Below are 13,715 nucleotides of genomic sequence, written 5' to 3'. Positions count from 1 at the left end.
CTCAGCCTCCTGAGTAGCTGGGATTACAGGCACGCGCCACCATGCCCAGCTAATTTTTTGTATTTTTAGTGGAGACGGGGTTTCACCATGTTGACTAGGATGGTCTCGATCTCTTGACCTTGTGATCCACCCGCCTCGGCCTCCCACAGTGCTGGGATTACAGGCTTGAGCCACCGCGCCCGGCCCTCAACAAATTCTTATCAAGAACATTGTTGTAGGAAATTAGAAATAAGAGAAATTAATCACTGTGTTTTTAGCACCAACTTATTTTTCTAAAATTAGGTTCTCAAACCAGCAAGGGCCTCTCAGCTTCTGGTAATAGCACCCACTTTAGAGGGTAGTGACAATATTTAGATAAAATAATGCACAGGGCCCAGCATGTGGTAAGCACTCAGAAAGTAGCAGCTATTATGATGAAGAGTGGTAGTTGACCACTACCTTGAACTTCTGGAAAAAAATCATTAATAAATGGCTCACACTGACTCTGCAGAAGTTAAGCGTTTTTTGTGCTCAGAAAGGCCTATGAGACTTTCTTCAACTCTATTTCAATCTTTTTATTTTTATATTTTGCCTTGATTTCAACACATTCTGTGGCTTTCTTCGACTCTAAATTATCCGTTGTCTTTGTACTTAGAGACAGAATTGCCCTTCTGTTTTAGCTTTTAAAATGTATGATCTTTGAGTTCCGTGAGCATCTGCAAACCTAGAGTAAAAGCTGGGAATGCAGTTTGTGCCACTGGAAGTAATTCTGAAACTTGATATGAGAAAAAACTTGTCCTCAGAGATGATCCACGTTTACGGTATGTGTTGGGTGAGGTCTATCCTGGGGACAAGAAGTTAGACTCAAACATTATCTTTGGGTTTGGAGGGAAGAAAACCAAACATGAGTGTCTTCGCTGGGTGTGGTGGGCTGACACCTCAAAGTGGCCAGCACTTTGAGAGGCCAAGGCAGGAGGATCACCTGAGCCCAGGAGTTCAAGACCGGCCTGGGCAGCATGGCAGAACCCCATCTCTACCAAAAAAAAAAAAAAAATTAGCTGGGAGCGGTGGTGTGCACCTGTAGTCCCAGCTACTTGGGAGGCTGACGTGGGAGAACTGCTTGAGCCTGGGAGGCTGAGGCTGCAGTGAGCTGAGATTGTGCCACTGCACTCCAGCCTAGGTGACAAAGTAAGACTCAGTCTCAAAAAATAAAAAATAAAAATAAATAAAGGATGAGTGTTTATCCTAGTAGGCTAGCAGGCAGCTAAGAGTGGAAATCAGCTTCACTATGTCATATTCTTTAAAAAAAGTTTTTTTAGAGATGAAGTATCACTGTTTCCTACCCAGGCTGGCCTGGAACTCTTGGGCTTAAGTGATTCTCCCACCTCAGCCTCCCAGGTAGCTGGAACTACAGGTGTGCACCACCACACCTGGGATACTTTTTATGAAATTCCTGGCTATTTTGGTGATTATTACCGTGATGAGTGTTCAAAACAAAAGGGGTAAGGATGTCCCCCTCGAAGCTAAGTGGTTGGAAGATGCCAGGAAGCTAGTTCTGCAAGTTGAAAAAAAATTCATTTAAAAATTTCTTCTAATTGAGTCTTAATTTTTTTTTTTTTTTTTAAGAGATAGGATCTCACTCTGTTGCCTAGGCTGGACTGCAGTGGAGCAGTCATAGCTCACTGTACCTCTTACCTCCTGGGCACAAGCAATCCTGCTACCTCAGCCTCCTAAGTAACTGGGACGACAGGTTTGCACCAAACCTGGCTAATTTTTAAATTTTGTTGTTGGTGGTGGTTGTCACAACTTGTAGGTAACTTCAAGTGAGTAGAGGACAAGGATGCTGCTAAATGTCCTACAATGGACAGGACAGTGCCACAACAAAGAATTATATGGCTTCCAGTGTCACTTGTGCCACAGTTAAGAAACTGATCCAGATATGATTTTTACATGAAAGTCCCTTCTGACCTTGCATGTAGTTGCCTCTTCCAAGAAGATAGAGATATTCTTCTAAACTGGACCCTCAGAAACCCTGTGGATCCTATTTGATGCTTCCCAACCCTAGAGGCCACCGAGGGTGTTGCTGCCTGTGGTTGGATGGGTGTGGGGTCTGTCATGAGCTTCTGTGCAGCTCTCTGCTCCTATACCAAGGAAACTGCTGATTCAGGGGAGCAGGACAGCACTCAGGAGGTGTGGGCAGAGATTCTCACCCTGATGCAGGTTGGGATCCTCTTCTTTTTAAGCATTAACCTAAATTAACAGCAGCCTTTGCTCTTAGGCATTTTTCCAGAAGCTGTGGCTGTTTGGCTATTGGCATTGGATATTTGCCTTGTGGTATACCCAGAAAAGGATTCAAACCTTACATGTGATGAAGTCTGGGGATGGGACTGAGCTATGGTCTGGATTCTGAGAGTATAAAGATGGCAATGCAGACCCTGCCCAGAGATTACCCAAGCATTTCCACAGACCTGAGCAGGGGCCATGCAGGGTGGTGGAGGTGTGGCAGGGCTGCCTAACTGCCTGTGAAGTCAGGCAAGATCCCAGCAGTGCAGAGTCATTGCTTAGTATCTGCCTGTCACTGCTTTGAACAGTTCCCTCGAATCATTTCATCTCATCCCCACACCGAGGTAGAATTCTAAGAGGTTAGGTCACTTGCTACAGTCACCTGGCAAGCATGTGACCAGAACATAGTCCCAGTGGTCAGTGGCAGGGCAGAGATTTGAACCCAGGTTGTGGAACTGCAAAACTGAACTGTCAGAGGAGCATTTACAGAGAGGGGCAGTGCTTTCATAGCCAAGACTTTTAGGATGGGCTGGAGCTCACCAGGCAAGAGGGAGAATAGGTGTGCTGGGAGAGGGCAGCAGGTATGCCAAAGTCCTGGCAGTGTGGGAGAGCACAGCATGCTGGGGGTTGCAGGTCATTATGGGAAGGGGTGGCGGGCAGGTGCTAGGGAGTGATAGAGGAAGAGGACTCTTGAGAGATGGGCAGGCACCAAATCCTAAGTGGCCTTCAACATCATGCTGAGGGCCACTGCCAGCCACTGGTGAATTAGCAGAGAGGAAGAGGAAGCTGTGTGACATTGAGCAGCTTGCTTAACTCCTCTAGGACCCAGCTCCCCATCCGAACTACCACCTCTAAAACTATATTGCCCTGATGAATGTTCCTTTCATTGGTGGCCGTGTGAGCAGAGTGAAGGGATGACCGGCGTTGACACTGGTGGGACACCCCACCAGCTGATTGATGACTTCTCCCCCTAAGGCTGTGTGATGGGTGCGGGGACTGTGTCTTCTCAGTCTGAACAGTTGGTTCTGTTTCAACTTCCCAGCTTATCATTTGTCGTTGACCAAGTGCCCAGGAAGGACAAGCGACAGTGGGTGTTAAGTATTGTGACAGAGGCAAAGATGTGGTCAGACTTGTTTTTGAGGAGCTTGCAGCCTAGTGGAAGGTCCAGCCAGTGTTCTCATAGCAAGATACAAATCACAAGTGTCTTGAAAGGGAAGTATTCATACCAAACACTCTGGGCATGGAGGATGAAACAGAGCTTACTGGGGTATTGAGGAAAGGCTAGTGAAGGAGATAACTTCTAGCTCTGCCAGAAAGATTTCTTTACAGGAGAACTGGGGGGAGGCAGAGGATGTCTTACAGGAGGTAGAGGATGTCTTGAAGTGTAGAAAATAGAGAAAAAAACAGAAAGCCAGTGCAGGTATAGTCATGAGAAAGTCAGATTATTAAGTGTACCTAGTATCTGATTCTCCAGTTTCCAGATTGTAGATGGGAAGCAGAAGTTTTGTTTTCTTTCTTTTTTTTGGACAGAGTCTCGCTCTGTGGCCCAGGCTGGAGCACAGTGGTGCGAACTCAGCTCACTGTGACTTCTGCCTCCCGAGTTCAAGGGATTCTTGTGCCTCAGCCCCCTTAGTAGCTAGGACTACAGGAGTGCGCCACCACGCCTGGCTATTTTTTTTTGTATTTTTAGTTAGAGACAGGGTTTCACCATGTTAACCAGGCTGGTCTCGAACCTCAAGTGATCTGCCTGCCTTGGCCTCCCAAAATGCTGGGATTACAGACGTGAGCCACTGCACCTGGCTGGGAAGCAGAAGTTTTCATAACAGGAAAATATTCATTAATGGGTTTGCCATGTGCAAAATCAGGTCCTACTTCATTGTCCCTCCCTCTGTTTTCAACCCTGGCAGTTAGCCGGGCTCTAGGAGCATCCCTATTTTAGCTCTGGGTCTCCCTGGTGGTCAGATGTTTTGCAAATATGAGACAAACAATGGAAAGTAAAATTGTAACTCTTAAGAGAGACAATCATGAAATCAAAGCCAGTGATGAAGAACTGCTTAAATGACGTGTCAAAGCAGTAGTAGGATCTGGCAATGTGAGATCTGCCAACAACTGATGAAGAGAAAGGATGAACGCTCCTTCAGGGGAGAGACTTGAAAATCAAAGAATTGAGAGGCCCTCGAGAAATCAGTGAAGTCGAAAGATATTTTTGCAAACATGGCTTCTTTATGATAGCACAGTGATGACCAAATGTTGATTGGAAGGATTTGCTATACTGTAAAACAATCTACATGAGATGAAGTCTTTGTTCTAAGAATTGACAAAGGGCTGAGCATGGTGGCTCGCGCCTGTAATTGCAGCACTTTGGGAGGTCAAGGCAGGAGGGTTGCTTGAGGCCCAGGGTTTGAGAACAGGCTGGGTAACATGGAGAGACCCCATCTCTACAAAAAAGGAAAACTTAGCTGGGCGTGGTGGTGCATATCTGTGGTCCCAGCTACTCAGGAGGCTGAGGTGGAAGGATCACTTGGGCCCAGGAAGTTGAGGCTACACTGCGCCACTACAATCTAGCCTGGGCAACAGAGCAAGACCCTGTTTCAAAAAAAAGGCAAAAAAGTGTAATTATAGCCTAAATTTTGCTTAGCCTAAAATTTGTTTAAAATTTACTATTGCTTTTAAAATGGATTTGATTTTTGTTTTGTTTATTTGGATAAAGCACTAACCAAAACTGTATTTTACTCTTAACAATGAAATTCTGGGGCCAGGCGCGGTGGCTCAAGCCTGTAATCCCAGCACTGTGGGAGGCCGAGGCGGGTGGATCACGAGGTCAAGAGATCGAGACCATCCTGGTCAACCTGGTGAAACCCCGTCTCTACTAAAAATACAAAAAATTAGCTGGGCATGGTGGCGTGTGCCTGTAATCCCAGCGACTCAGGAGGCTGGGGCAGGAGAATTGCCTGAACCCGGGAGGTGGAGGTTGCGGTGAGCCGAGATCGCGCCATTGCACTCCAGCCTGGGTAACAAGAGTGAAACTCCGTCTCAAAAAAAAAAAAAAAAACAATGAAATTCTGAATGTGGCTTTACCACGTATCCTTTTTTCTGGTGCTTATCTTTTTCAGGTCTCTGGGGAGGAGATTCCAGCTAGAAAGAACATGGGCATGAGCTCACGAGGGTCCTGGATGCTGGGGTCCTAGACTTTGTGCTGGGAGTCGGAAATCTGGCCCTGCTAAAGCTTGCCAGTGTTTATTAGCAGGGCTTTTTTTGTTGTTCGTTTAACATCAACTTTGTTCCTGCAGTTAGGAAGTACCGTAGACCAACTTCACCTCCTTTTTGTTGTTGTTGTTGTTATTGCTTTTTAGAGATGGAGTCTTGCTCTGTCACCCAGGCTGGAGAGCAATGGCATGATTTTGGCTCATTGCAACCTCTGCCTCCCAGGTTTAAGTGATTCTTCTGTCTTAATCTCCCAAGTAGCTGAGATTACAGGCGCCTGCCACCATACCTGGCTAATTTTGTATTTTTAGTAGCGATGGGATTTCACTACATTGGCCAGGCTGGTCTTGAACTCCTGACCTGAGGTAATCTGCCCACCTCAGCCTCCCAAAGTGCTGATATTACAGGCATAAGCCACTGCGCCTGGCCGCCTCACCTCCTTTAGAAAGGCAAAACCCAGGGCTGGGCACGGTGGCTCATGCCTGTAATCCTAGCACTTTGGGAGGCCAAGGCGGGTGGATCACTTGAGGATCACTTGAGGCCAGGCGTTCAAGACCAGCCTGGCCAACATGGCAAAACCCTGTCCCTACTAAAAACACAAAAATTAGCCAGTGTGGTGATTCACATCTGTAATCCTAGCTACTTGGGGAGGCTGAAGCAGGAGAATTGCTTGAACTCTGGAGGCAGAGGTTGCAGTAAGCTGAGATCGTGCCACTGCACTTTAGCCTGGGCAACAGAGAGAGACTCTGTTTCAAAAAAACAAACAAACAAAAACCATCTTTGATCTACCTGCTTTTCCTCTTTTTCTTTTTTTTCTTTTGAGACGGAGTTTTGCTCTTGTTGCCCAGGCAGGAGTGCAGTGGTGTGATTTTGGCTCACCTCAACTTCTGCCTCCCAGGCTCAAGCGATTTTCCTGCCTCAGACTCCCGAGTATCTGAGATTGCAGGCATGTGCCACCACACTCGGCTAATTTTGTATATTTAGTAGAGATGGAGTTTCTCCATGTTGGTCAGACTGTTCTCAAACTCCCAGCCTCAGGTGATCTGCCCGCCTCAGCCTCCCAAAGTGCTGGGATTACAGGTGTGAGCCACTGCGCCCAGCCTATTTCCTCTTATCTAAAAGTGCAAGTTTGGGCAACGGAGAATGTTTTGGGTGCTGAGGTTCTGTTTTTGCCGCCTGCTATATAGCACACCAATAGAGGGCTATTTTAATTCCTATCGGTCATGTGGCAAATAGTCACTTACATGATGCCCTTTCTAGCACTTTACCTTTGAGGGGTGACCTGGCTGATGACAGTATGTGTATTCGTGCTAACTCAGTGAGAAATGTTCAAAGCCTATTGTGGGCTCCACTAGTGCCTGAAGACTGGGCTTCTTGAAGGTAAAGAGTCAAGTGGCTTTTGGCTCCTGTTTCATCCAGCAGGAGACTGGCCTTGTAATCCTGTAGGGTTGTCTCGTTTTAAACACGTTCAAACAGGCGGTTTATTCCCGGCTGTCACCACAGCCCACATCTTGACCAGAGGCTGATGTTTCTGGATGAGGTCAGGACATGTGTGACATGTTTCATCACCTTGCTTCTTGGCCAGTGTGATTTGTTAAAAGCTGTACCACAGGATGCACAACCCCCTGCCTTCCAGCCTCGTACTGATCTGCCTGCCTGTCCCTCCTCTGGCTGTCACTTCTCTAGGGGATCAGGTAGCAAGGCTTTCTGGTTCTCTCTGATCCTCCACCCACAAGACCAGCCTGGCTGGGCTGCATTCTCTTTCCCACAGTGCTGCCCAGGTGGCCAAAGCAGGGAGGGGACTATGGGCTGGGCTGGTTCTTCAACAAGAACCCCCATAAGGAACCAGTTGTCTGAGCTTTGGTGCAAAGCAGGAGAGAGCGAACCGTCTAATCAGCACCTCTCTCAAACCACAAAGGAGATAAGAATGTATGGTTTCTGGATGGTCATGTGGTTCCAGGTTAGAATGATAAGAACATTTATCATTTGATAAATTCCTATATTCTATCTTAGAGTACTGGACTTGGAGTCTTAAGAACGAAAGTTCCTGCCATGGAGGCATAACCTTTGGACAATCACGTGGGCAGTAGTCCCCAGTCATTGAATGTTAATAGAGTGGGCTGCTAGGCTGCGTAGAGTGTGTGGAGATGGAGGGAGTTTCATCCTTCCAGCATTCACATTTGTATTCTTTCCCCTTATAATGGGAAGCAGTTCATGTTTGGTGGCTGTCTCTAGTGGACATTTTTTGTTTGTTTGTTTAGATGGAGTCTTGCTCTGACTCCCAGGCTAGAGCGCAGTGGTGCCATCTCGGCTCACTGCAACCCCTGCCTTCCAGGTTCAAGTGATTCTCCTGCCTCAGTCTCCTGAGTAGCTGGGATTACAAGGCGTGCGCCACCATGCCCAGCTAATTTTTGTATTTTTTTTTAGTAGAGACGGGGTTTCACCATGTTGGTCAGGCTGGTCTCGAACTCCTGACCTCATGATCCGCCCTCCTCGGACTCCCAAGGTGCTGGGATTACAGGCATGAGCCACCACGCCTGGCCTTTTTTTTTGTTTAAGACATAGTCTTACTCTGTCACCCATGCTGGAGTGCAGTGGCATGATCTTGGCTCACTGCAACCTCTACCTCCCAGGTTCAAGTGATTCTAGATGGGACTACAGGCATGCACCACCATGCCTGTATTTTTTTTTTTGTATTTTTATATAATTTTATTTTTATATAATTTTTGTATTTTTCATAGAGATGGGGTCTTGCTATGTTGCCCAGGCTTGTCTTGAACTCCTAGGCCCAAAGTGGTCCTCCTGCCTCGGCCTTCCAAGGTGCTGGGATTATAGGTGTGAGTCACGGTGCCTGGCCTCTTGAACTAGTGTAAAGTCTGCAACGGACCAGTAGAACTTTTGTGGTAAGGGAAATGTTTATATTTCTGCTGTCCTGTATGATAATCACAAACTACAGGTGGCTATTGAGCACTTGAAATGTGGCTAGTGCAGCTGAGGACCCGAATTTTTAATTTTATTTAATTTCTATTTAATTTTAAGCAGCCCTATGTGACTAGTGTTAAAACACGTGCTGAATGAAGAGGACCCTGCCCCTGCAAACAGGCTTTGTGTGAGCAACATGGCTGTTTATTCACCTGGGTGCAAGTGGGCTGAGGCTGAAAAGGGCGTCGGCAAAGGATGGTGGAATAGGTGCTGGTTTTATAGGTTTGGGCTGGGTAGTTTTTTGCACACTGGGAATGGGGGGTCATAGGGTATGGAATCAAGGTCGGTTACAAAGTCCAGTGGGCTTATCAATTAGGGCGGGAATAAGGAACAGAGTCTGGCTCTGTCACCCAGGCTGGAGTACAATGGCGGTCTTGGTTCACTGTAACCTCTACCTCCCAGGTTCAAGTGATTCTCATGCCTCAGCCTCCTGAGTTGCTGGGACTGTAGGCACACACCACCACGCCTGGCTAATTTTTGTATTTTTAGTAGAGTTGGGGTTTCACCCTATTGGCCAAGCTGGTCTTGAACTCCTGGCCTCAAGTGATCCTCCCGCCTTGGCCTCCCAAAGTGTTGGGATTACAGGCATGAGCCACAGTGCCCAGCCTATATTGTAGTTTTTAATTAAATATGCGCATCATAGCACTTCAAAAGGGAGAAAAGGTATGGGGAAGAGTCTCCCTCTCATCTTTGTCCACAGCCCTGCAGTTTCCCTTCCAGGGCTAACCATAACTGTGGCCAATTTCTTTTGTGTCCATTCAGAAGGATTTCACACATATGTAAGCATAACAAATATACTTTCTCTCTCACTCTGTTTTTCAGTGTTAGAGGTATTACTCTTATTCTTCTGTTACGTGATTTTTTGAGTTAATATACCTTGGAAGTTGTTACCCATAGCGACAAATAGGACTGTCTCATTATATAAAGAGTTTATATTTAATTTCTATTTGTATTTAATGGCCATATGTGTTTCTTTGTAAAGCTATACCGTCATTTACTTAACTATAAGTTTACTATATGTGAGCATATGAATTATTTCCAATCGTTTGTCATTATGAATACTATTGTAATACTCTTACACAAACATTTTCACACCTAATCAGGCATAAAATAAAGTCCTAGAAGAAGAGAAGATCATTAGGTCAAGGATATGTACATTTTACACAGCCACAAATTTTGCCAAATTGCCATCTGCAGAGTTTGCTGATGAGAATGCAAATTGGTACATTATATGAGAGCATCTATTTTTCCATAGCCTCAGCAGCACCGTCTGTATTAAACTTCTTATTCTTTGCCAGTATGATAAAGAAAGATCACCATCACCCTGTAGGTTTAATTTGCATGTCTCTTATTATAAATGAGATTGAGCATCTTTTTATATAGTTAAGAGTCATTTGTATTTCCTTCCTGGTAAATTATCTGTTCAGATCATTTGGTCATTTTTCTATTAGGTTTTGTTGGTGGTGGTCTTGATTTGTAGGAACGCTTTATAGATTAAGAAAATTACTATGTTTCCTCTGATACATATTTACAAATTTTATTCTTATTTATGGTATCTCTTTCCACGCGGACATTTAAACACTTTTTAATGCAATTAATAATCCTTTTGTTATGGCCTCTGGATGTTAGACATTACTTAGAAAGCCCTTTTCTATGGAGATACTTTAAAAATAGAATTCTCATGTTTTTTCTTAGAACTTAATGGTTTTTGTTTTTGTTTTTGAGAGAGTCTCAGTCTGTTGCCCAGGCTGGAGTGCCGTGGCATAATCTCGGCTCACTGCAACCTCCGCCTCCCGGGTTCAAGCGATTCTCCTGCCTCAGCTTCCTGAGCAGCTGAGACTATAGGTGCCCACCGCTAAGCCCAGCGAATTTTTGTATTTTTAGTAGAGACAGGGTTTCACTATGTTGGCCAGGCTGGTCTTGAACCCCTGACCTTGTGATCTGCCCGCTTCGACATCCCAAAGTGCTGGGATTATAGGCGTGAGCCACTGCGCCCAGCTGATGTTTTTATTTTTTATACTTAACAATTTGATTCATCTGAAACAATTGAGGGGTTTTGCTGATTTCATTTCCTTTGCTCATCTCATTCTCTTGCTGCTGAGCAGTTGTAGCGTCTCCCTGCTTCTGCCCAGCTCCAGTTTTGGAGCCGTGCAGCCCCCTGACTGTACCCGTGCTATCACTCTGGTAACGGTATTATCCTCACTTGCCTGTTGGTTGCTGCTTTGCTTCCATTCCTTTCTGAACAGTTTAGGTAAGCCCTAATCGCAATGGAGGAGAGCTTTAGCTATCGTGCAGCGCATTCCAGGCTTGGCTACTCACCAGATTTCTTCTTTGAGCTCCTTCAGTCCTTTATAATCCTCACTTGTTATCCGAGATGCCTGCCCTTTGTGCACGTTTGCCTAATTGCCTTATTGGGGGAGGTGACCTGAACAAGAGGCGTCCTATAAAGCCACAAGCTGTTTGTACTTTGTGCTGAGGAAGAGAGTGCTCCACCTTCATTGAAGCTGGCAGTCTGGCCAGCTGTTAGCACCTCATTCATATTCCCTAGTGTAAGTTAATGCTTTGTCATTTTATTTTGTGTGATTCCAGAATCTCATTTGCAGCTCCTGCCACAGCCAGTAGCAGTTGGGAAAGAAGGCTGTGCTCTTTGAAGAGTGAGTATGGATTTTTACCACCATAGATTTCCCCCAAAAGGCCACCTTTAATTAGACTGGGACTGCTGTTGTAAGCCCAGCAGGCCAAACCGTGCTGCCTGATTTCTCTGATAAGGTCTAGTAGGAAGGGATTCGGTACGTGAAGGTTTTCAAAGCTCTGATGCACACCCTTAAAGCCCCCTACAAATAGTTCTGAAAGAATATGCAGGGAACCTGGCTCTGAATTTGAAGGGGGTCTGGAAGGCATGCACTCATGGGCCCCGATGTTTTCTTGGGAAGGGCACACTTGTCCTGGCCTTGAAGGCAGGGAAGAGCTCATCAGGCAGCCAAGACATGGGAGTGTTCCACGCCAAGGGGTCAGCAGGAAGGAAGACACAATGAAGCTGTATGGGGCTTGCCTGGGGGCCGGGAACTGCTTATTTGGAGTGCAGGCAAAGACTGGGAGTCAGGACTGGGAAGCTGAGCTGGGATCACATCGGGTGGTCAGAGTTCATATTTTATTTGGCGGACATGAGACCAGCACAGCCTGATCCCTGGTATGAATTCAGGAGATTCCTCTGGCAGCTGGTGGTGGGAGGACTATGAAGCATGAAAGAACAGCCTTTACATAAATAAAAGGGAGAGGAAAGGAGGACCTGGAGCCAGTGTGGCGGCTGAGGGGAGCTGTGGTCTGCCTCATACAAAGTTCCACACCTGGTGATGATTTTTCTTCTTACCTTACATTCCTAGTAAATGTTGAACCCAACTGGTCTAAGGGATTGGTGTTTAGGGGTGTAAGTCCCCTAAAGCTGTGCTGTCTACTATGGTAGTGCTTATCCACATGTAGCTGTTGAGCACTTGAAATGTGGCGGGTGTGACTGAAGAATTGAGGTTTGAATTTTCTTTGGCTTTCATTAATTTACATTTAAATTGCCATATATCGGGCAGTGTAGTTTGTTTAGATTTGGACAAGTTGATTCCAGTGCTGGTACCTCTTTACCTTTGCCTGATAGAAGTGGTGAGCAAGTAGGACAATGAAAGATGCATTGGCATCTAGGAGGTTAGACTGATGCAGTTACTGTCGGCAGAAATCAGTAGGTCAGCTGGGCGCAGTGGCTCATGCCTGTAATCCCAGCACTTTGGGAGGCCAAGGTGTGCAGATCACCTGAGGTCAGGAGTTCGAGACCAGCCTAACGTGGTGAAGCCCCGTGTCTACTAAAAATACAAAAATTAGCTAGGCGTAGTGGCCGACACCTGTAATCCCAGCTACTTGGGAGGCTAAGTCAGGAGATTGCTTGAACCCAGGAAGCGGAGGTTGCAGTGAGCTGAGACTGTGCCATTGCACCCCAGCCTGGGTGGCAGAGCAAGACTCCATCTCAAAAAAAAAAAAAAAAGAGAAATCAGTAAGTCAGGAGAAGCAAGGAGAGATATGTCTATGAGATTCTATGAGAGTGTTTTACATTGTTTATTCTTGGATTTTACTTTATACCCTTAAGATTAAGATCGGAACTCAAGATCCCACCTTTCAAAATCAGAGAGAACATTAAAAGAAAATTGTAAGATGTGCCTTACTCCTAACCCCAGATTAAACTTCATTTCCTTGATGCAATGTTTATCTGGATCCACTAACATGTCCCCTATCCAGTTAATATTTGCCACTGTGTTCAGACATAAGAGCCCCCAGATGCACAGCTTGGGTGTTAACCAGTGGCAGAGGACCCTGAGCCTGGGATGTGAGAGTGTGTTCTCCTGGTGCCATTGTGGCCAGCTCTCCTTCCTGGCATTGTCTGCTTCACATTGTGCCACAGGGCCACTGATCATTGTCTTTAACCCTCGGGTGCCTCACTTGACACAATAAATAGATAAAATGTTTTGTTTTTCAGTTTATTCAGTCAAGCGATAAACATGATCAAGCACCAAGTCTTTGCCAGGTGATGTTTTAGGTTCTGGAAACTCTAATGGGGAAGAAGATGCTTGTGGGGGCGAGCCAAATCCTACTCTTTTAATTGTCTGTCATAATTCCAGAAATGTTTAAATAACCAAAGTAAGAAGGAACAGACATGACTATTTGAATGTTCTCATTAAATAGATGAGGAAGCCAAGGTCTCCCAGCTGATGTGTGGAAGAGCCAGGTTGGAGAGGGCCAGCTGCCACACTGGTGCCCCAGCCTGGTGCCATCTATCGCACGAATTTGCCCCTCAGTGGCAGCCATTCATGTGTAACCATCACGATTTTTGCTAGATTCATGTATCACCTACTGAGCATTTTTCTTTAAATTGACTTTTTTTTTCCCCCTTCTTTTTTTTTGAGATAATCTCCCTCTGTTGCGGAGGCTGGAATGCAGTGGCACATTCTCAGCTCACTGAAACCTCAGCCTCCCAGGCTCAAGTGATCTTTCCACCTCAGCCTCCTGAGTAGCTGGGACTACAGGCGCATGCCACCACGCCTGGCTAATTTTTATATTTTTTGTAAAGATGGCGTCTCTCCATGTTGCCCACGCTGGTCTCAAACTCCTCTGCTCAAGCAATCCACCCACCTCAGCGTCCCAAAGTGCTGGGATTAAAGGCATGAGCCACCGTGCCCAGCCTAGAGGGCTGTTTAACACCACCACCCTGAGAGTTAGTTTCTCTTTTT

At 45.9% G+C, this 13,715-nt stretch overlaps 1 protein-coding gene across 5 annotated transcripts in view; it reads left to right on the top strand.

Moving 5' to 3' along the window:
* Window positions 1-13,715, top strand: part of ABHD6 (abhydrolase domain containing 6, acylglycerol lipase) — a 56,867-nt gene that overhangs the window by 1,856 nt on the left and 41,296 nt on the right. The window contains exon 2 of one of the 5 annotated variants that reach the window (XM_017527450.2): window positions 11,038-11,102. The exons of 2 other annotated variants lie outside the window; for them this stretch is intronic. The gene's annotated coding sequence lies outside the window, so the exon portion shown is untranslated. Of the gene's footprint in view, window positions 1-10,919; window positions 11,103-13,715 lie in introns of those variants that run through there. 2 more of the 5 variants (XM_017527451.2, XM_037738091.1) reach the window with 2 other exon arrangements.

This window comes from Cebus imitator, unplaced genomic scaffold (genome assembly GCF_001604975.1).
Source record: "Cebus imitator isolate Cc_AM_T3 unplaced genomic scaffold, Cebus_imitator-1.0 Scaffold48, whole genome shotgun sequence".
In the NCBI taxonomy this organism is placed as follows: Eukaryota; Metazoa; Chordata; class Mammalia; order Primates; family Cebidae; genus Cebus; species Cebus imitator.
This window is presented reverse-complemented; position numbering and strand designations above follow the sequence as displayed.